The sequence below is a fragment of the Canis lupus genome, chromosome 20 (genome assembly GCF_003254725.2).
Source record: "Canis lupus dingo isolate Sandy chromosome 20, ASM325472v2, whole genome shotgun sequence".
NCBI classification, from domain to species: Eukaryota; Metazoa; Chordata; class Mammalia; order Carnivora; family Canidae; genus Canis; species Canis lupus.
Genome location: NC_064262.1, coordinates 3,768,140 through 3,790,481, shown reverse-complemented (window position 1 = coordinate 3,790,481; position 22,342 = coordinate 3,768,140). Strand labels below are relative to the sequence as shown.

Here is a 22,342-nt window from a genome sequence, read left to right as displayed (position 1 = left end):
CGTCCTCAGTGCACATTAGTGATTTGTGCACGTGTTTCTGGGTTGCTGTGAGCAGATCCCCTTTACCACCCTCACTCTCAGGAGCTCCTGCCTGGAGAAATGCTTCAGCGACCGTGACCACACAGCCCACCTCGAGGCAAGGGAGTTGACTGTCCAGGACCCTGTGGGTCGGGCGGGGACAGCCTCGCCTGGAGCCCTCACTCTGCCTCGCCCCCTTGCAGACCTGCCCTGAGAGCACCCCTCAGTTGCCAAGGTCCCTACTGCCAGAAACCCACGCTGAGGCATCTCATCTTTCTCGTGTCACTCAGTTCTGTGTTTCCGACATGAGTGTCAAGGCTGATGCATGCCCGGCTGGTTGCTTCTCCCTGACCAGAATCCTCTAGGGGCGGGGAGCGGGGTGTCCACCGATCTGCCAGCCGCTCTCCTGGGGATGGACCCTGAGCTGCCTCCACAGCAGCTCACGCTCATTGAGCGGCGTCCTCCTGCATGTCACCTCAGAGGCCTGTGTGAATGTTTCCTTCGCAGGAGTGGCCACTTTGCATGCAGCTACCAGCTGTCAGGGGTGCAGGACCCCAAGCATGGTGAGATTGTTCTCCAGAAAGGTGCCACCAGGCTGTGCTCCTAGAGCAGGGCTGTGTCTTCACCCCCACCCCCATCCCAGGCATTACCTCCTTCTTGGTGGTTCTCTGCTCCTCATGCCCTCCTGGCTTTAAAGCTGCCTTAGTGGCATCCCCGCTGCCCCTTCTGCCACTCAGTGGGTATAAATGGCCCCACCGTTTAGGATTGGGAGGAGGACCCAGGGGGTTACTGAAACTCAGGAGGGCTAGTGCCCTGCAGGTATTCAGGAAGGCCTGCTCCTACCTACCCATGTAAAGACCACCTGGTCCTCCACCACCACCGCGCAGGCAGGCAGGCTGGAATTTGTTTCCAGGACAATGATTTACTGGTTTAATAATACAGGCTGTTCCCTGCAGCCAGACAACCCGGGGTCCAAGGCCAGCCATGTGACCTTGGTGTGCTTAACTCCTCTGTGCCTCAGTTCCTGTGGCTGTAAAATGGGGTAATGACTGCACTTCAAAAGGTCATTGAAGGCAAAGGTGGGCAGAGTGTGGGCCCAGAGACCCTGGCGTGTAGGGTGTGGTCAACACACGCTGGCTGTTCTTTTTATTGCTATGATGAGTATCATGGCCTATATATGTGACTGACCCAGTGCACCTGGGAGTGGGGGTTTTTTGCTCTTGACATCCCCACACCGAGGGGCTGGCCCGTTCTAACCTGGTTTTACAGTCACAGGCAAAGATCCTTATTCCTGTCACCTGAGTTTACAGCAGTGCATGCAAAAACGGCTTCATGCAGTCACAGGAGCTGCTGATGCCTCCAGGTATAAAATGCACCGATTTATGAAATTTGCCTAAGAAAAAATGGAGCAGATATTTTACAAACCCATAAAGCCCCCAAAGAGGGCTCTTTAACACTAGCTCCTGGCTGACCCACCTGGAATGACTGGGGTCACATTTAAAGGCTTGGAGTGTGGAGGACCATAAATTACCAAGGAAACAGAGCTGCCTGCCATGAATTCATGGATGTATTGCCCAGGGGAGATTCACCTCGGACCTTTGGGGTAAGGCTTTGGCTCTGTCAACCTTCCTGGGGCCGCACATCCCTGGCCTCTGCCCCCTGCCCCGGTTCTGCCCCAGGAGCCCAGGGCACAGAGGCACAGTCATGTGTTGCCACAGGTTACAGAGGGTAGGGAGGGCTGGGGTGATGTTGGGCCATGACATAATCCCGACAGAGGCTTCCCTCAGTGGATGCTGGTGAGAGCTCCAGAGCTGGGATGACCCTGCAGAGATGTCCCTAACTGAGGCAAGGAGACTGGTCCTCTGGCCCTCTGCACGGACCAGACATTGGATGTGGTTGCCCCTGAGGAAGGGAGTCATAACCTTGGCCCAGGGTGGCTTGCAGAAAGGGGCTTGGGGGAGAGGCCCCAGCCAGCAGCACCACCAGCAGTTGCAGGATCTGGGCCCCCTGCCAAAGGGGGGCCTTGGTGGCCACCAGGGTGTCCAGTCTACCTGGCCAGGCTGCTCTTTCCATGTGTAAAACAGAGGGCATCCCTTCTGCTCTGAAAACCCCTCCTGTGCTGTTTTCCTCTGAGTTGGCAAATCGGGCCCCTCAGACTACGCCCAGATGACAGATATATTTTTAAAGCCTGAATTAGTTGCCAACGTTTATAGATCTGGAGCTTTCCCATGAAGCCTGAGATTTCCAGTTTTTCTCGAACACTGAGCAATGCCCCCTCCCTTGCATGTGAGGATCCCTGGCTGCAGGGTGGCCAGCCCCATGCCTAGACAGTGTGGCTCCCATGGTCACAGCCGCTGGCTCCCCTCTGGTCCTGCCAGGGGCTTTGCAGGTACACCCCTCTGGCCTGCAGGTGGCTTTTCACTTTGTTCCTCATTGCTCACTCAGCCCATGTTTGTGGGGGTTCTGACTGTTCCCCATCCTGGGGAACTTCTATTCTAGTGTGTGTGGGGGGTGGGGGGCGGTGGACAAGCTCCAAGAGAGAAGCAGGTGAGTGTGCATAGGAATGTCCAGCAGAGGGGGCGCTAGACAGAACTATGCAGGGAGCAGGGCAAGAAGGTGGGGAGTGATGGGGTGCAGTTTAAGGTGGTCTGGTTGGGGAGGGCCTCTGGTGGGTGACCTTGAGCAATGCAGAGAGCAATGAAAGTGAGGGGTGAGAGTTGTGGGTCTAGAGGTACCCCACTGCTCTCAGCAGTAGGCCCCTGGGGACCAGAGCCTGCCACTTTGGAGGCTTTCTGCACCCACCTCACAGCTTCATGCTGCCACATGCTTGCTCAGCCCAGAGACCCCACATGCCCTCAGCTTTGAGCCTCCTCCTCCTCTATTTGGCCTCCGCTTTAGGCCTTGTCCCCAGGGTCACTGGGCAGGATGGTTGTCTATTTCTATGTCCATGTCATGCACCTGGAGGACCTTGGGGTCAGGGTCAAGGTCAGAGTTAGCCTCCGGGCCGTCTTGGTCTCCATGCCTCGCACAGAATAGAGGCCTGAGCTGGAGTCAGGGAAGAGGCAGCTGTGGGTCAGGTGGACAAAGTTAGATGCAGATGCTCCTGAGGGACACTGGTTCCCAGGATGCTGAGGACACCGGGAAGGAGCAATCAAGTACCTTAGGAACTTGAGCTTTTGACCTGCCCTTTGCCGGTGTACCTATTTTGACCAAAAATGGCCAACCAGGGTAAAATCAGAAAGTCTTGCCCCTTACTGGGCACAAATCAGAGAGGGTGTTGTGGGGACAGGAGCCCATGGGTGATTAATGCCAAGTTTGACACTCCACCCAGGTTTCCCTCCCCTGGCTCCCTGCAAAATGTCAGCCTGGGGAATCAGGCAGCCCATACCTTTCTGTTTGGCTTCCAAGTAGCAGAAAATGTCAGGCCAGAGAATGTAGTTAACTAGCATCATACAAATGAAGGCTCCTGGGTTGAGGACTGCACCTCCCCCGCCCCCCACCCTCCTCCCTCTGCCCTCCCATTTCCTCCTGCCTTCCTTCCTGTGCCCCAGCACCTGGTTTTGCTACTGGCAGGGGCAACTTTTGCTGGAACACTCTGTGTTCCTTGCAGAAGTCTCCCTGCCAGCACGACTATTTTAATTAGTCATATTTTGAAAGCAGATCTGCTTAATTGCAAGCAGTACTAAATATTGGTATATAAATAAAGTCATTAATAACCGTATATGCTGAACCTCCTCCCGCTGAGCACTGCAGCAGGAGAGCCCCGTTGACCAGTCTCTTGGGTGGTCTCGGCTGGATGGTAGTGTCTCCTGGCCCCTTGGGCATCTATCAAAAATCAGAGGATGACAGCAGGTGGAGGTGAGGCAGGGAGGCTTCCCACAGGAGGGATAGAGCAGAGGTGGGGTGGGGGTGGGGTAGGATGGGAAGAGCCGGTTCCAAAGCAGAGAGTTTAGAATGGCAGTGGAGCCGGGTAATGGGTCTTCTGTGATCATCAAGTTAATAAACAGTTGTGGCTTAAACACTCCATTCATCAGCATGCCTCCAACCCCCCGGGAACCGGGAGTACTTTCCTGATTCCCCACTTACAGAATGCAGATGATAGCATCTATCCAGCACATTGCAGGGTTGTTTGTTCCTTGGTATATTCAACAGGATTCGTGGAGCACCCACTGTGTGCCGGGTCCTATTCTAGTGGAAAACATCACCATGTGCAGGTGCCAGCGTGGCGGAGGGTCGTGCAGGGGAAGGGCAGAGGTCGGCGGGGGGGCCAGGGCAGTTCGGGTTTTGCTATGGCTGCTGTGAAATGAATGGTAAAGTCCAAGGTATCATTTTAGAAGACCTCCCAGGCCGGGGTAGGAAATGGGTCACAAGGACATGGGGCGGGGGCTGCAGCCGTGGTCCAGGAGAGAGATGATGGGGCTCGGGCTGGGGAAGTGGGAGAGGGGTGGTCAGAAGCCCAGATTGGGGGCCGTTGGGAGGCAAAGCCCACAAGATCCACAGATGGGCTGGGGGATGATGTTCAGAATCTCTGAAAGCCCCCCTAGGTTTCTGGCTTGAGTAAGTGAGTGGATAGTTGGTGCTGCAACTGTTGGCTTGGGGGGTGGGGTGACCCAGGAGTGGGGGGTGTGTGTGAGCCGCTTCACTTCCCCTGCTGGTTATGCTGCGTTCTGGCTCATGGCCCCTGCCTCTGCCATCTTCTCCTGGTTCTAGATTTGAAAAAAAGAAAAAAAGAAAGGACTTCATGTTTTGAGAACACTTTAGGTTTTTAGGAAAAGGGAGCAGTCTGCACAGGGCATTGCCAGGACCACCTGCCGGCTCTGGCTCCCCCCAGCATTCACATCTCGCATTAGTGTGGAGCAGTCATTACAAGGGATGAGCCAGTCTTGCTTCACTGTCAGTCACCGAAGCCCAGAGATTACATGAGTGTTTGCTCTTGGTGTCACACATTCTGTGGGGTTGGACGTGTATAAGGACACGGATCCACCGTAACAGTATCTTGCAGAGTATCTTTACTGCCCTAAACATCCCCTGGGCTCCGATGAACATCCTTGCCTCCCCCTAAACCCCTGGAAACCACTGATCTTTTGAATCTTTCCAGAATGTCATACAGTTAGATTGTTCAGACCAGCTTCTCTCACTTAGCAATATGCATTTGAAGTTCCCCTAGGTCTTCTCGTGTCAAGATATAGCTCATTTCCTTTTTTTTTTTTTTTTTTTTTTAGAGATTGTATTTATTTATTCATGAGAGACACACAGAGAGAGGCAGAGACATAGTCAGAGGGAGAAGCAGGCTCCCTGTGGGGATCCTGATTCAGGACTGGATCCCAAGACCCCAGGATCACGCCCTGGGCCAAAGGCAGATGCTCAACCACTGAGCCACCTAGGGACCCCTTGGTAGCTCATTTTTTTTTAGTGCTGAGTAATGTTCCATTGTCGAGATATGCCACAGTTGATGTATCCATTCACCCACCAAGTTTTGGCAACTATAAATAAAGCTGCCATAAACACCAGCGTGCAGGTTTTTGTTTGGACATAAGTTTTCAACTTCTTTGGGTAAACACCAAGGAGCGTGATTGCTGGATCATATGGTGAGAGTAATTTTAGTTTTGTCAGAAACTGCCAAATTGGCTTCCAAAGTGGCCATGCCATTTGGCACTCCTGAGGTTCTAGATTTTGACCCCTTTTAGGAGCCATACGGGTTCTGAGAACTTCACAGACCCCAGTGCATTCCCCATGCCACCCCCAGGCCCTCTTCCAGGCTCCCCAGCCTTCTCAGACCATGTGGATGGCATGGGGAGCAGAATGTGATGATCTCAGGCGGACACAAACAAGGAAAATGTGCTGAGCCTCTGAATTTTCTTGGGTTCCCCCAGGCTGGAAGCAGGGAAGGTCGGAGGGAAAGTCAGCAAGTGCTGGCCTGTGTTTGGTCTTGTGTGGAGGCAAAGCTAATGTGCTTGCTCAGTTAGGGGGCTACATGAAGCAGAGGGGGACCAAGTCCCCCAGCACATGACACCACAGTGTGGGTGCCTAGTATGGTCTGAGAAACGGGTGCGGGTGTCCTTGGAAACTCCCGACCTTGCCAGAAGGTTGTGTCTGTCTGTCTGTCTTACACATTCAAGGGGGAAGCTCCTCATGAACACTTATATACAAATATCAGGATAAGAGACCACACTTTGGGGGACATTTGTTCTGAGTCCCCAGCCGCAGGGTGGGGGTGGGGTGTGCCCCTGTGAGAGGATGGCATTATCATTCTTCTTGTCATTATTAGCTGCACATCTAATGATGCATTTTATAAACCCCGTGCACACCAGCAAGGTGGTAAGGAGTTTGCACACCGCTCGTTTAGTCCTCAGGACAACACTGAGCGGTAGGTTTTATTCTCCATTTTATAAACGGAGAACTGGGTACAGAGAGAATAAGGAACTTGCTTGTGAACACAGAGCGGGTTGGCTAGGATCCGTGCAGAGTGCCTGCTCTCAGGCTGAGGAGCAGAGAAGGAGGGGGAAGGGCTGTTTCTTTGGGGGTTGGGGGGGCTCCTTGGCCTCTGGCAGGGCCTCCTACCCCTCTTTATCTGGATGATGCCTTCTCAGTAGGTGTTCTCTCCCGACTGTTGGCTGTCACCTCTGTGTGCTTTGCTTCTCTCTGTGGCACTTACCATCTGATGTGCCTGACAGTGTGTCCTTGTGGGTTTTGTTTCTGGTTTGTGTTCTGTCCCCGCACCCCCCTTGGCCTGGCTCCCTGAGGGAGGGGTGTCTGTACATCTTCCTTCTGCATCTCCAGGGCCTGGCTCAGAGTTAGTGCCCGATGGCTGTTTGCCTAACGAACTATCCTGAAGGCTGCATTGGGTTGGTGAGGTCAGTTCAGTTGAGAACAGAGCCCCAGGAATACAGGCCTTTCCCTACCCAACAGACAAATGCCCGAGTCCAAAGCCTGCCCAGGTACTCCCACTCGGTGGCCAGGGACGAGTCACTGCACACGCTCGGCTTCAGGTTGCTCACCCCTCCAAAGGGGATAAGGGTGGGACGAAAGTCATGGGTTATATGGTGAGCACTTAGTATTATTGCATAATTATAATTACGTAATAACATGTAATACATAATTATATGATATCATTAATAACATAATTTATAGGTTTTTATTGTGGTGGAGTATGCATAACATAAATGTACCATCTTGGGGCTCTGCGTGGCTCAGTGAGTTAAAGCATCCAACTCTTGCTTTTGGCTCAGGTTGTGATCTCAGGGTTGTGAGATCAAGCACTACGCTCAGCATGGAGTCTGCTTGGAGTTTCTCTGTCCTCCCCTCTCCCCCTCCCTCCCTCAAATAAATAAATCTCTTTTTAAAAATGTACAGTCTTAACTATCACCCCCATCCATGTCCAGAACTTTTACATCTTCCTAAACAGAAGCCTTGTCCCCATTAAACAAACATTATGTACGATATTGTGAAGGTCCGCCCTTATTTTTTCCTGAGGCGACTTCAGCTAACATATTGAGGACAGAGGTTCTCAGCCTGGGCTTGCCGAATGTTCTGCACCACATAGTTGTGGGATCCATCTGGCGCATAGTAGGATGTTGGGCAGCATTGTTGGCTTTAACCCTGTGGATGCCAGTGGTGCCGTCTCCTCAGCCTTAACGGTAAGAAATGTCTCCAGATGGTACACAGTTGCAGTCGCGTGGGATGAATGAGCATCGAGATCTGACGTAGGCAGACGATGACTATCCTTAGTGATGCCACACACACTGGACGCTGGATATACACCGAGGGGGGATTTCAGGTGTTCTCACCATACACACAAATGGCAGCTGTCAGGAGGGGAGGAATATGTTAATCAGCTTGACTATAGTAACCACTTCACTGTGCATATGTATGCCAGACTAGCACGTTTTGCACCTTCACTCATATACTTTTTATTTAAAATATATAAACAGCAAGTAAAGAATGCCTGCAGACATTGGCCAGTGCCACCTGGGTGGGGTTGGACATTGCCTCTGACTGGGAGCCACCTGCTTATGAGTTTGAAGCTCATTGGAAACCAGGTACCTCATTTTGGGGAGCAAATCAACCACAGACACATTGCAGAGCGTTTTCAGCCACCAGGAAGAGACCTTTCTTACTGTTTGGCTCCTTGAGCCCTGTGGCCCTTTGTGTGGACTTTGGCCTGTGTTAGGTTGACGCTTTTGGCTTTGAGGCAGCCACAGATGGAGACCATGAGTCGTGCTGGGGGCACTAGAATTTAGGCACACGTTCTTCCTTTTAAATACCAACACGGGCCTTGGGCCAGGGCGACCCAGCCCCATCCACGGCTACACACCCTTGTCCCTGGGTGGGCGGGGACAGGCCTGTCACACATGGTGGACCAGCCTTGGGACTCAGGCGGTAGCATCAGTACAGTGACCTCTCCCTCCCTGTGGCCAGGCACCTCTGCCTGCCTCCTACCTGCCCGCTGTCGGATTTGGAAAGAAAATGACTGGCTTCTGGTTTTTTTCCTTGTTACCAATGAACACGACAAATGAACACGACCTCTAGAGCTCCTGGGAGTGCAGGTTTGGAATGGCCCTTCTAGATGTTTCTGAGAGCATGTCCACCATCTGGGACAGTTTTGCCGCTGGCTCTGGATAGTGGAGAGTGGAGCCAGGGCGAGAACTACACAGATGTGACTTATGCCATGTGGAACTTCGTCAGGTGCGTAGTTGTGACAGGCCTGTGCTGGGGCTGCAGATGCACCGTGGTTAACAGCCTGGGAAAGCCGAGCAGCCCTGGGCCTGGGGTTCCTTGTCTCCAGCATGGGGGCGAATGGGGTCATGGAGAGCATTCTCCATGTGGTGTGAGCTCTGCTGCTCGCCGTGTGCAGGAAGCTGTTGGGAGGAGGAGGAAAGGACATGGTTGCTGCCAGCAGAGGTGGCAAGGATTTGCTGCCAGAGTTTGCAGTGTGTGGGGCTTGAGCTTGTCCTTCTTCCCAGCCTCTAGCGGGTGTATGCTGCTGCTGAATTCCACCTCCTGTCTGCTTTCTCTGCAGTGATGCCTCGCTGACACCTTTATTCAGGGTGATTTGGACAGTCTCTGCTCAGCATCACTGCAGGTGCCACAGAGCCAGGAGGAAAGGCAGCTGAGGCAGCAGGGCCGGGGTGCACAACACCCCCAGGGCACTGCCGGGGTGTCCCCATCCCCTCATCCCTCCAGACTCAGCCACTGGCATGTCCGGCCAGGGCCCACCAGCCCAGCACAGAGTAGGCGTGGATCTGTGTCTGCTGAGTGCACAGATAACCCAAAGCTGTCGTGGACTCTAACGTGGGCAGATGAGCAAACGCCTAGGAAAAGTACAGACGGGACTGTGAAGCCCGGCTGGACATGTAGGTGAACATGCTTGGGTGATCGCCGTCATATGAAGCACCTCTCATCAGACAAAAAGCCAAGAGGTGGGCTGCAACCCTGTGTCAGCCAGAGCTCGGATCCTCAGGTCACCTGATGGCGGGAGGCATCAGGGGCCCCAGTCCGGTGCATGTCACTCTGTGTGTCGGGATGTTTTCCATTTCCAGGGAGCCTCTGGGGACCAGAGCCATTTGACAGGATCATCACCATGCTTGGGAAGGCATGGTGTTGGGTTACCTTCTAGTGTGGGGAGTCCTGGCCTTTTTCCCCCTGCCTCCCCCGGGCTCCATCGAGCCCTGGTCATGCAGCAGCATCTAAAGCATCTCTGCTTCTCCCACACGCAGTAAGCTACCCAGAAAATGAGGCTATTCATACTTCAAAAATAGAGCTGCTTAAGAGTATCATTACATTTATCACCCCGTGTGTGCTTCCATTTTGTATTTAAGAAATCAAAGACTGACTATTCCTTATCGAATATTTGATGGATGGAACTTTTATGAAAATGGAGTTGAATTTGGTTTTCTCTGTGGCAACACTGAGATGCGTTCATAATAAAGTACCGCTGAGGCTTCATTTGACCTTGATGTGAGCTCTTCGAGCACCTTCCTCGGTGTCCCTGCACTGCCCAGCCGCCGCCAGTCCAGCTCAGTTGGGTAGGCGTGTGTCTTACGCTGTTCAGGAGTGAGGTGATGACTTCCAGGATGGAATTGGCTGCCCTGTGAGTGCCAGGCCCCCTCTCTGATGGCAGAGAAGGTGGAGAGGGCAGCTTTGCACTCTCTGTGAACTCTGACATTCTAAGTTCAAATCCTGGCTCTGCTACTTACAGTGTTTGCTTCTTTGCCCTTCAGCAAGATACTAAATCTCTCTCAGTGTCCACATCTGTAAAACGGGGGATAATCATGATACCCACCCCACAGGTACGTTTGGGGCTTAAATGAATTCATATTTGCAAAGCACTTAAAATGGTATCTGGTCTGTAATGAGCACCGGCTTTCCTGTGTGCTACTGTTGTACTTACTAAGCTTCGAGCTACCTGAGGTCAGAAATCCCCATTTTGGGCTTTGTGGTCTTAGCACTCAGCACTGAAGGGGTGCCTTCGTTGACTCCCTTGCCTGGCATCTAATTCTGGCATGAGGTGCAGGAATGGTTTCTCAAACTTCCTTGGTGAGGCTTCCTTGCCTCTCGACTCAGTCTTTATCAGGACCTTTGTCTTCCTTAACCAGGCTGCAGCTCCAGGCTGGCATATTTCACTCAGATGCTGGTGCGTAAACACTGTGATTTCATTCCTCTGAGTGATGTCTGTGACAGCTACTCAAGTTTTTCCTCTGCATTTTGCTGGCTGCAAATCACAGCAACATTAAAATATTCCTGAGTGCTTAGGTCTTTTCAGCAAACATCATTCATTTGTTCATTCAAGAAATATTTATTAACCATTGCATGTGCCATTGCATTATTCCAGTTGTCGAGCAGTTTCAGCAGTGTATAAAACAAGAAAAGCCCTGACCTCATGGACTCACATTTCAATGGGGAGAAACAGATAATTGAGATAAATATGCACAATATGTAGTGTGTTCAAGAGGAAATGAGATTAGGACAAAAAGGAAGCATGGGCAAGGAGAGCTAGGGGTGGGTGGGATGTTGTTAGAATTTTGGATAGAGTGAGCAGCAAAGGCCAGAAAAAATGAAGAATGAGTTGTGTGTATCTCTGGGAGGAGCAAGCCAGGCGGAAGGCACAGCCAGTGCAAAGGCCCTGAGGCTGGCATGCTGAAGGAATGGTGAGGAGGCTGGTTGGCTGAGCGTGAGTGAGGGAAGGGAAGTGGAGGTGAGGATACAGAGGTCAAGGGAAGGAAAGTCCACATGGGGCTCCGTAGGGCTCTCTGGCTTTTATGCCAGGGAAGGGGAGCCATGGAAGTGTCTGAGCAGAGGAAAGACCTGGTCTGGATCTGGATTGCCCGGGATGCTGCATGAGGAAGAGACCAAGGGCCATGAGGGTGGAGGGCAGGAGACCCAAGAGGCCATTGCAGTAATTCAGGCAAGCCATGATGGTGGCTGGCAAGTGGGGCATCTCCTCCACGGTTGCTCCAAACCAGAGGACCTGGCTGGTCTTTGAATCTGCAGACCTTTTGCTGTTTGGTCTGTCCCCTGACAGTTTATGACAAGCCCTCAAAAAGCCAAGAAGGAAATGTCCTATCTGTGTGTTGTACGTGGCAACGTGGAACCACCATAAACTAGTAACCACAGTGGCAGCAGACAGGATGTTACACATCAGAACAAAACCTCTGAACCTCCGACGTGCAGGAGGAGGAAGGGACTTCACCGTACAGATTGAGAAGTGGTCCCAGAAAGGTGAGCTGTCGTAAGGCTTTTGGGGGCCAAAGCTGCCCTGGAAACCTGGGAGTCTCCGTCCTGACCCGAGAGAATGAAGTCAGCGGGTGGCCACTCTGTCCACGTTGTTTCTTCTGCATCGGGGGTCTGCACTTGCACACCACCTCGTCTTGACCTCACGTCCCTTAGGATGTAGGCTCTTCCACCCCACTTGTCAGAAGAGGTGAGTGAGGCCCAGACAGGTGGAGTAAGCTGCCTCGGGTCACACAGTGAGAGTGGAGACTCGAACCCCGAGCTAGCAGACTCTTCTTCACTATTCCACACTGGCTCCTGAAGTCAACTGAAACAAATGAGAGTAAGCTGACAGCAATGACTAAGGACTATAAATAAAATAAACTCTATTAAATGAAATGGTGCTGAAGCCATAAGGAAATTCCCCGAAGGAAATGCCCTTCCTTCCGGCCAGCCAAGCAATGAAGTCCTACCCTTAAGGAAGTAGACTTGCGACCCAACGAGTGATTTCGGTGATGAAGGTGATGGCTGCCCACAGCCTGGGGCGGAGGGTAGAGCCTTTGCTCGGGAAGAGAGGGGTCAGAGGTATGGATGCTGGGGCCTGAGCACCAGGGCCCAGTCCCGGCTCTCTGCTGACAGCTGTGTGACCTCAGGCAAGTTACTTAATGTTTCTGGGCTTCATTTCCATGTGTGTAATACGGAGATTATACAAGTATCCTGAGAGTCACGGCCAAGATTAAAGTCCCCTAAGTAAGGTGCTCAGAACAATGCCTGGTATGTACTGATCACTCCGTAAATGTTGGCCATCATCGTTGTTAAGGTCCAAAAGCATCTGAGGAAGCAGGACACAGTGTGTGGTTTGAGGCATCAGGAGAGGCTCCCTGGAAAAGGGGACAGTGAAGATGGGTCTTGAAGGGTGGGGTGGGGTCCAGCAGAGAGGAAGGTGGTTATTCCACATGGAACTTAGGAGCAGGTTTGCGGAACAGGTGGACATGTGAGCCTTATTGCCTAGGGTCTGGGTGCAGGTGGGAGTCAACGGTGGGAGGTAGGGGTGAGACAGAAGGTCAGAGCAGGGCAGCCTTGAATACCCTTGGAGAACTTTGTGCAGTGCACAGTGATATGGTGAGAGTCGTCGGTAAGAAGTTCAGATGGAGCACCTGGGTGGCTCAGTGGTTGAGCATCTGCCTTTGGCTCAAGTCATGATCCCGGAGTCCTGGGATTGAGTCCCGCATCGGACTCCCTGCAGGGAGCCTGCTTCTTTGTCTGCCTGTGTCTCTGCCTCTCTCTGTGTGTCTCGCATGAATAAATAAATAAATAAATACAATACAAATACAAATACAAATAAATAAATACAATCTTAAAAAAAAATTCAGAGGGAAAAACTAGTTTCCCCTCATACTAATATAGACTCTGACTTTCCAGTAGCCTCGGAGACATGGTGAGGAATTTGGAAAGAGCACCAGTTTCTCAGCCCAAAGCATTCCCTTCCTGAGCTTCTGAAAGGCAGATGGAGAGAGGGATCGCCCCCCAACCCTGGATGACTCCAACGTGGACTGTTTACCGACATGGAGCATTAGCACATCCAAACCCATACTGTTGTGAGCTGGGCATTGACTTCAGCCAGGACACTGGGAAGGACCATTGAAGCGTTAGGACCGCAGGGTCAGTGAGAGAGCCTGGCGCCCGGAGGATAGCCCCTGCAGGTGCCTTTCCCAGGGCGTCCACCAGGCCATCACGTTTGTCACGCCTCTGTGAGAAGGCTGGGGGAGGTGGCTGGGCCAGCCCAGAGGAAGCCCCCGAACCACCCCCTCCTGGCCCCGAAGCCTCTCCTGGGAGATCCACATGGAGACCCGGAAGCTCATTATCGAATTTGCACTTGACACAGAACTGAGAAGGCTGCTAATGTGATGGAATGAAGACTGTAAATGGTTCTGACACCCCTAACTGCTGGGCGAGAGCTCATGTAGTGAAAATTATTGGAGATAAATATCTGGCCTAGGTTTCAGTTAAAGAAAAGAAGTGGGCCTGGTGTTCACTTGACACAGTGAGGGCAGAGATGAGGTGAGCCCTTTATCAGGTGAAGCAGGGGTCGCCAGCCGGAGAGAGACCCACAGCTCCTGGGGGCCCCCAGGGGGGGTGAGGCCACAGAAGTCTAGAGCCCAGGCCTGTGCCTTGGGCTTTCCTTGGATTGAGTGTGAGGACTCATCGTGGGAGGTCCAGAGGAGGAGCCGGGGGCCAGGGGAGGAAGTGACAGGGACAAGGTGCCAGGAGGTCATGTTATCCGAGGGAATGGAATGGAGTCCCAGAGCATCCTGGGGGCAACTGGGAGGGGTGAGGCCTCAGGCAAAACCAGTTGGGGCAGATGTATTTATTAGGTAATTTCTAGTAGATTTTGGAGGTCAAGCTGACTGTGGATGAATTAATAGCTGCCCCTTGCAGACTTTACTAGCAGGTTCTGTTTGGGGTATTTGACCAGATGCCTGTCCCAAGAAGGCATCAAGAGCTGTGCGTCCCACTCTGGAAACTCGAGGAAGTCCTTTGGGTGTTTGGAACCTACTTTATTGAAATGCTCACCCAAGGCACGCAGGTCTGTGTTCCTGGGGTAGGATTTGCACATGAGCCTCCGCCTGGGTCAGCAGAACAGTGAAAATCCTCCCCATTCACCCACGGTCATAGTCAGGTCCGTGTGGGGACCCAGTTGCCTACCCCCCTCAAGGACACCGGCTTCTTACTGGCTGTTCCTACTCTTTCATAGGGGGGAGTGGAAGGGGTCAGCAGGACTCTGGTGGGAATGCCATCACCGGGCCAGTGAGGACCCATTCCCATCGCAGCCACGCTGCTTAGCAAGCTGCTGGCTCCGTCTGTGAGACTCTGTTCCTGAAGGTGCCTCATGCTAACCAGCAACACCTCTGGACTCGACTGCAAGTACGGAGAGCGGGGCACACATGGAATTCCCCTAGGGAGTGTGGCCTGTGGCTGCACTCAGGCTGAGCACATGGGAGTAGGCATCTCTGAGTTAGTGCCCCGACGGCCCCCAGGGCCTGGCTCTCATGGCTAGTTTCACTGGGCTGAGGACTTCAAAGTGGATTAAGGGCTCTGTAGTAAGAGGCTTCGGAAAACCTCCATCACAGTCTTCGCCCATCTGTACTTCCTTTGTGCTGTTTGGTTTTTGTTTTGTTCTTTTTATGACAAAGCCCATACAACATAAAACTTACCATCTTAATGATTTTTTGACTAAAGATTTTATTTATTTATTTGAGTTAGAGCAAATCTGCGGGGGAGCAGAGGGGAAGAGAGAAGCAGAATCCCTGCTGAGCAGGGACCCCCATCCAGGACTTGATCCCAGGCCCCCAGGATCGTGACCTGAGCCAAAGGCAGATACTTAACCAACTGAGCCACCCAGGCACCCCTACCATCTTAACCATTTTTAAGTGTACAGTCCTGTGGCGCTAGGTATGCTCACATTGTGCAGCCTTTACCACCCTCCATCTCCAGAACTTTCTCATTTTGCAAAACTAAAACTCCATATCTGTTAAACAATAACTCCCCGTTCCTAATCCCCAGTCCCTGGCACCCACTATCCTGATTCCTTTCTCCATGAGTTTGATTCTGAGTCGTCACTGTCAAACCTCAGCCATCCCCGGGCCGGCCAGCCACCGGCTGGCCCCCATTGAGCACAGACCCATGACAAGATGAGCCAAGCCCAGCCCCAAACACATAGCCAACCTGTAGACTCGGGAAATATGACAAATGGTGGCTGTTTTAAGCTACTGCATTTTGGAGCAGTTTGTTGGGCAGCGGCATCATAGCAGCAGGTGGCTGATATCCTGTGCTCCCTAAGACTCTGGATGCTGGAGTATGTCCCCACTGAGGTTCTTTTTTTTTTTTTTTTTTATTTATGATAGTCACACACAGAGAGAGAGAGGCAGAGACACAGGCAGAGGGAGAAGCAGGCTGCATGCACTGGGAGCCCGACGTGGGATTCGATCCAGGGTCTCCTGGATCGCGCCCCGGGCCAAAGGCAGGCGCCAAACCGCTGCGCCACCCAGGGATCCCCCCACTGAGGTTCTTAGGGTACTTCAGTGGCATGTGAAGCTGGGATTTCCGGTTGGCAGAGGGTCACTGACCTCCCTCTCCACCCCAGAGCAGAGCAGATGGCCAGCTCTGCGATGCCTGTCACTGTGCTGTGTTACTTGAAGTTGCTGGCCTGCTTCAGTCTTTGCTTGGTGGGGTAATGGTGGCTGGGAGGCCAGAGGAGATGGCAGTCTTCCTCAAAGGAAGACTGTTCACCCCAAGACAGTCCTTTGTCTCTGGTTGATCATATATGCCTGAGACTGGGAATAGATCCCATCAAGTGTCAGGCTGGCTGCTCACAATTGAGCAGTAGAGGTCTGGCCCCTGAGCACCTAAGGGTCACATGTTTGCTGTCAGTAGGCTGGCTGTCCAGTCTTTGGGGTTGTGTTATTCTGACACAGTGAACCTCCCCATTCATCTACTCAGCAGACATTTATTTAGCACCACTGTATGCCAAGCTCAGGGCCCAACATGCAAATGATAGATGAGTTACATTTCCTGATGATCACCCGGATTGTATGTATAACTGTTGTGGTTTCACCTTTTCCTGCACTTTTGCAGAGGAGCTATTTCTGAGTGTTAAAGAAATAGAGTGGTATTTAATGATCAACTGCCTTTTTTTTTTTTTTTTTTAATCAACTGCTTTTTTTAGACAGCGGCTTATTGTAGAGTCAGACAGGCCAGGGGCTGGTCTTCAGTTCTGGTCACAAAGTGGGGCCACCCTCTGCCTGGCTCACCCTGTATCCCCAGCACCTGGAACAGTGCCTGGCACAGAGCAGATGCAGCATAGATGTGTGCAGAGCAAATGAAAGAACACAACACATCGTTGAATATTCTTCACCTCCAAGTGTGGCCTGTGAGGCCTCATGGACAGATGAGGAAATTGGCCCAGAAGGACGGTGAGGCTGGAGAGGCAGCAGAAGGGAAATCCAGTGTCTTTAGCTGCTTCCCGTGCTGCCAAACTGCCTCCCCAGAAATATAAAGAATGCCCAGAAAACAGCCACAAATCCAGATCCTTCTAGGAAGAGGACTGGGGGGTAAGGGGGACCACCCACGTTGATTTATCCCAGGCAGTGAAGAGGATGCCTCCGCAGGAAGTGAATAGGCCCATGAGGGTCAGATCTGTTCTTAGAACTTATCTTTGGTCCTCAGGGGCCAAGCTCGGGAAGCAGGGCTGTCCAGCTGTCGGTCCCCAGCCATCTCTCTGCTGAGCGCATTTGCTTGACTTCAGTTTCCACCGGGTGTGGGTGCTTCTGTGAGCAGCAGTGAGACAAGGGTGGGCGCCAGGCCAGCAACCCCTCCTTCCAGCCATCTGGAGCTGAGAACCACCCACAGGAGGAAGGTATTGCTCCAGAAGGGTCTGTTGGACGCTTATTCTCAAAGACGCTCTTATCTGGCCTTGGACAGGGTCGGGGGTGCAGGGTGCGGTCTGTGGTTGAGGGGGGGTCCAAGCAGGCTCCAGATGTCCAGACAGCCCTCTGTCCACTTGTTAGCTGGCTGGCAGCCTTGGGTGGACATGCTGGAGCTTGCTCAGGGGCAGCTGAATCTTTTTCTTCCTCGAAGCTGACATGCAGGGTTGTCATGAGTTCCCTGTCCAAGTAGACTGGGCAGGCTGGAAGAGGCAGCCACCGAGGACATGTGGCAGAGGGTTCGGCCCTGCGAGGCAAACCAGCAAGTTAGGAAATGTTTTGAGCGCCTCTCTGTGCCCAGGCCTGTGCTTGAGGCCTTTCCCTGTATTTTCTCTTGAACTCCTCACAGTCATGAGACTAGCCTCGAGCTTCTGTGCAGGGCAGTTTTGAGATCTGACTTACCCAGAATGATTTAAAGTTTCCTGTCAGGCCCCAATACCTACCCGGACACAAGCCCTCCCTGCCCATGCTCTTCCCCCACCAGCAGATCATTTGAGGAACTTCCAAGTGTTCTTTGCCTGTGCATGATTTCTTCCTCACGCATGGGTATTAAAACCTGACATCCACCTAACATGAAACTCCAGTTCAGTCTTGGTAAGTAAAGCCCGTGAACAAGCTCAACAAAGGCAAAATACTACATTTTTAAAATAAGCTGCTTGTGGCAGAAGCAGAAGCACCTGTGAGGAGTGTGGTGAAGGGTTGTCACCAAGTGACTGTGCTCCAGTAGCCCACTGAGGGCGAGGGGAGAGTGCAGCCAGCACATGCCCCCTCAGAAAACACCATGCAGGTGGATTGGCACAGGGATGTGCTCTGAGATGGCTCGGTGTGGTGAAGACGTGCATCGTGCAGCCAAGGCACCCACTGTGCGCCGCTGGCGCGTGACCAGGACAAGTTACTTAAGTCACTATTTGCCCATCTTGCCTGTCAGTAGAGTGCATCAGAAAGGTCACCAAGAATCCCGGCATGTCTCTGTGTCTCCCACAGTTTGGGGCTTCAGAAAGGCCAAGCAGGTTACCCAGGTCATGAAGAATTAGAGTCCAGCTCCAACCCAGCACCGCCTGACACTTTTCTTCTTCCATAGCTATTTCTTGGGCGCTCAAGTGCCCAGCCTCACACTGGGCCCTGGGCTGCCAACGTGAATGTGGCACTGTCCCTGCCGTCACACAGGGGCTGTCTCTTTGCCCCACATGGGTTGTCTCATTTAAATAAACAACACACATATTATTATTATTATTTATATTATCATGGTAAAATATGCATAATATGAAAGTGACCATCATGACCAACCATTTGAAAGCATATAGTTCAGTGGCACTCACACTGTTGTGCAACCATCACCACCATCCATTTCTAGAAGTTTTTTTTTATCTTCCCAAACTGAAACATCATACAGGTTTCTTTTTTAAAAGTGCTATTCCACAGCTGCCTCTTACGTGCTGGAGGTCTCAGAGGCTCTTGCAGCTTAGCTTGTGTGTGTGTGTATGTGTGTGTGTGTGTGAGTGAGAGAGAGAGAGAGTGAGAGAGGCAAGGGGGGTGAGGTGTGTGCATACATCGTGGTTGCATGGAGGCATCATAGGCTCCTACTTGTGTCTTAAACAGACCAGGAGAGGAGAGCAGGTTGTGGGCAGTGCCTGTCCCCTCGACTCCTGAGGCAGGCTAGTACCTGGTTTTCCAGATGAACAGGTATAGGCACAGAAGGAGCTGGCTGGTTTGGTCACTCAGAGTATAGTGGGAGCCAGGGTTGACATAGGCCACCTGATTGCAGACCATGGATGTCCTATCTACATGTGGATGCTCAGCTCGACGGTGCCCCAGGTACACCAGGGCAGGGGTGGCAGGACCATAGCTCAGCACTCCTTATGGTGGATCTGGGAGTGACCAAGGAAGCATTTGGGGCCTGGCCAAGCTATGACGGGGCTGCCTCTAGCCCTGGGGGCCTCTATGAAGGTCCTAGTCTCCTCCTAAAGGCTGAGCTGGGGTTGGAAACATCTGCTCAGATACCAGAGGAGGTGCTGTCTTTGATCTAATTTCCACAGAGTGTGTTCCGGGCAGGTATCAACCCCATGTTATGGATGAGGAAGCTAATCCAGAGCGAAGCGACTTTCCCAAGCTCACACATCTCCAAGGGCAAGGCTGCGGGCCGAAGGCAGTTCTACTTTCCCATCATGTTCTGCCCCATAGCCTTGGAGTAGTTTCGCCAGAGAAAGCCTCTGCTGTGATGTGCAGGCTGTCCAACTCACCCTGTCTAGGGTGGGCCAGGCCCTGCGCCTGTTCCAGAGCGCCCCCTAATGTTCGTTTTCCTCGGTCCATGATTTTGTCATCTGGGTGCACTCCCTCGGAGACGGTTGGCCGAAGGGGTAAACAAAGATCAGTGGAGGAAAAATTCAGAATGGGGAACGTTTGCATTTGGTCCAGGAGTCCTGACTCTGTAAGGAGGGCCAGCAGTACTCGATTGTATACAGATGGTGGGGGGTGGGCAGAGCCGGAGCCACAGGAGGGTGACAGGTGCCGACGCCTTCCTCCATGGGGCAGTCATTGTCAGCCCAGCGACTCTGTTCTGGATTACCCTTGACTCAGTGCTGTCCTGCTCCACACAGATGGATGTTTTGTGGAAGTGGTTTCTAGACCTTTTATATTTTAAAATTTTTTTATCAGTCAAACACTCTGTCCAAATATGGAACCAGGATGGGTAAGTCAGAGGACAGCAGACATGCTCTGGGACAGAGACAGGGCAGGGCATCCCTCAAGATGGCCCCACCCCTGGACCCAGCTTCTAGGACTCAGATCCTTGGGCAGGAGCATCCGAGTTGTAGGGCAGCCTGTGGCCAACTCAGGGCCCTCCAGACCAGGCCTTGAGCCTCAGACAAGGAAATCAACCCCCAAAACCTGGTCAGGGAGCATTTTGTCGCTTCTACAACACAGACTCTCACTAAGTCCCCAGGGTATTCAAGGCCAGCCAGCAAGAGTGGGGGCTGCTTCCAGCAGAGACCAGAGGCCCCCCAGCTGCAGACAGCCAGCCCAGGGAGCTAACGGTAGCCACTACATCCCTCCCACTGTATCCCTATCCCCATCCCAGGCCCAGCATGGAGTTGGTACCTTCATAGGTCTGCATCTCTGTGGGGTGGTCGCGACAGAGGGAAAAGATGTGTTCTCGCCTTGAGAAGGTAGGTTGGTCGGGGTCTGACAGCTCAACGGAAGAAGGTTCTGCAACTTGAAAGTTCCTGAGGATGGGGCCAGGGCCTATTGTTAGATAGTGAGCTTCCTGTTGCGGGAGTGTGTGCAGGCAGGGCCGCATATCCACAGCACAGAGGAGTGGAGGCTTAAAGGGTGTTTGCCTGGGCTTCAAGAGGCCTTGCTTCCCTGTCCCCCCTGTCCACTTTATCCACCAGCTCTTCTCCAGAGTAAGTGTGCTGCAGTTATTTAGAGCCTGGTACCAATCCTGGCAGCATACATGCCATGACCTTAGTTCCCTCATCTGATAAAATGTGGGACCCACTCCACAGAGCCGATGTGAGGGTGGAATGAATTAATTAATACAGGGCACTAGCTTTCTTCTTTTCAGAAATCCCTCCAGACTTCCTGGGTGATGTGAGATGGGAGGGCAAGTTTGGGGTACTCCCAGGACCACCTGGAACCATAGCTCCCCATAAGTGAAAGCAGGGCAGACTTGGGCCCCACTCCTGGCAGAGGGCCCAACTCCTAAAAATTTCAATTGAGAAGACAGGGTGGCCAGTTTCATTTGGAAAGCTGGATGATGGGGTTGTCAGAGGGGTTTCTGGTCCAGCACGGTCAGACTATAAAGGGTGCAGCCCTGGGCACCGGAAAGCCTGAGACCTCAGCCTTCGTGGCATTCTGCTGCAGATCTAGCTTCTGATCTGCTAAACTATCCGAGCCCCTCTAAAGGGCTCATGTCCCAGCTGGCTGCAAGCTTGCAGTGAGGTCTCGCCCCTGAACTCTGCAGTGGGAGCCATAGAACAGTAGTTAGTGAATGTTGGTGGTGTCTGGCCAGGTGCGAGGCTCTCTGTGCGTGGTCACATCCACCCTTGCCAAGTCCTTTCGGGGGAGACCCAGTCGTCTCATTTTGCAGGAAGCAAAGGCATAAAGAAATTGTATCTCTTGCTGAGGACCCCCCCCCCCCCCCGTCATCTAGAAGGTGGTGTTATGGGACCAAAATGGGTCTCTGCAGAGACTGCACCAGGTGCAAGGTCACTCTATTTGTACAAATAAGGAGATCACGGGATAATTTCCCAAGCCGTGACTTCCCAGACAAGAGAAAGCAGGCTCCTTTCATTAGGGCTTGGGATGAATATTCAGAGGGGGATTTTAACATTATGATGAGGTGGAGGCACTTTCCTGCATTTTCTGATTCATCTGCATAGGCAGCTTCCTCAAATGTTGCTTTTTTCCATTCTGGTAGTTCATTAGTTTCTAAAAGGTAAGATTGACAGTTAGGCAGAAGCTTCTAGGAGTCTCTTGAGTTCAGGAGATCAGTCCTGAGTTCAAGAGGTCAGTCTGAGTTCAGAGGGTCAGTCCTGAGTTCAGGAGGTCAGCCTGAGTCCAGGAGGTCGGCCTGAATCCAGGGGGTCGGTCCTGAGTCCAGGAGGTTAGCCTGAGTCCAGGGGGTCAGTCTGAGTCCAGGGGGTCGGTCCTGAGTCCAGGAGGTCAGCCTGAGTCCAGGGGGTCAGTCTGAGTCCAGGGGGTCGGTCCTGAGTCCAGGAGGTCAGCCTGAGTCCAGGGGGTCAGTCTGAGTCCAGGGGGTCGGTCCTGAGTCCAGGAGGTCAGTCTGAGTCCAGGGGGTTCCGTCTGAGTCTGGGGGGGTCAGCCTGAGTTCAGGAGATCAGTCCTGAGTTCAAGAGGTAAGTCTGAGTCCAGGGCGTCAACCTGAGTCCAGGAGGTCAGCCTGAGTCCAGGGGGTCAACCTGAGTCCTGGGGGTCAGCCTGAGTCCAGGAGATCAGTCTGAGTCCAGGGGATCAGCCTGAGTCCAGGAGGTCAACCTGAGTTCAAGAGGTCAGTCTGAGTCCAGGGGGTCAACCTGAGTCCAGGGGGCTGGTCCTGAGTCCAGAAGGTCAGTCTTGAGTCCAGAGGGTCGGTCCTGAGTCCAGGGGGTCAGCCTGAGTCCAGGGAGTCAGTC

At 52.7% G+C, this 22,342-nt stretch overlaps 1 protein-coding gene and 1 long non-coding RNA gene across 7 annotated transcripts in view; one reads left to right on the top strand and one right to left on the bottom strand.

Annotated features, from left to right (window-relative positions):
- IQSEC1 (IQ motif and Sec7 domain ArfGEF 1) overlaps positions 1–22,342 on the top strand; it is a 377,913-nt gene that overhangs the window by 19,060 nt on the left and 336,511 nt on the right. The gene's annotated exons all lie outside the window — the stretch shown is intronic.
- LOC125753189 (uncharacterized) lies at positions 14,951–21,093 on the bottom strand. The gene is made up of 2 exons (XR_007404377.1): positions 20,307–21,093; positions 14,951–17,457 (listed from the first exon to the last, which is right to left on the bottom strand). It is a non-coding gene; the product is annotated as an uncharacterized LOC125753189 (long non-coding RNA).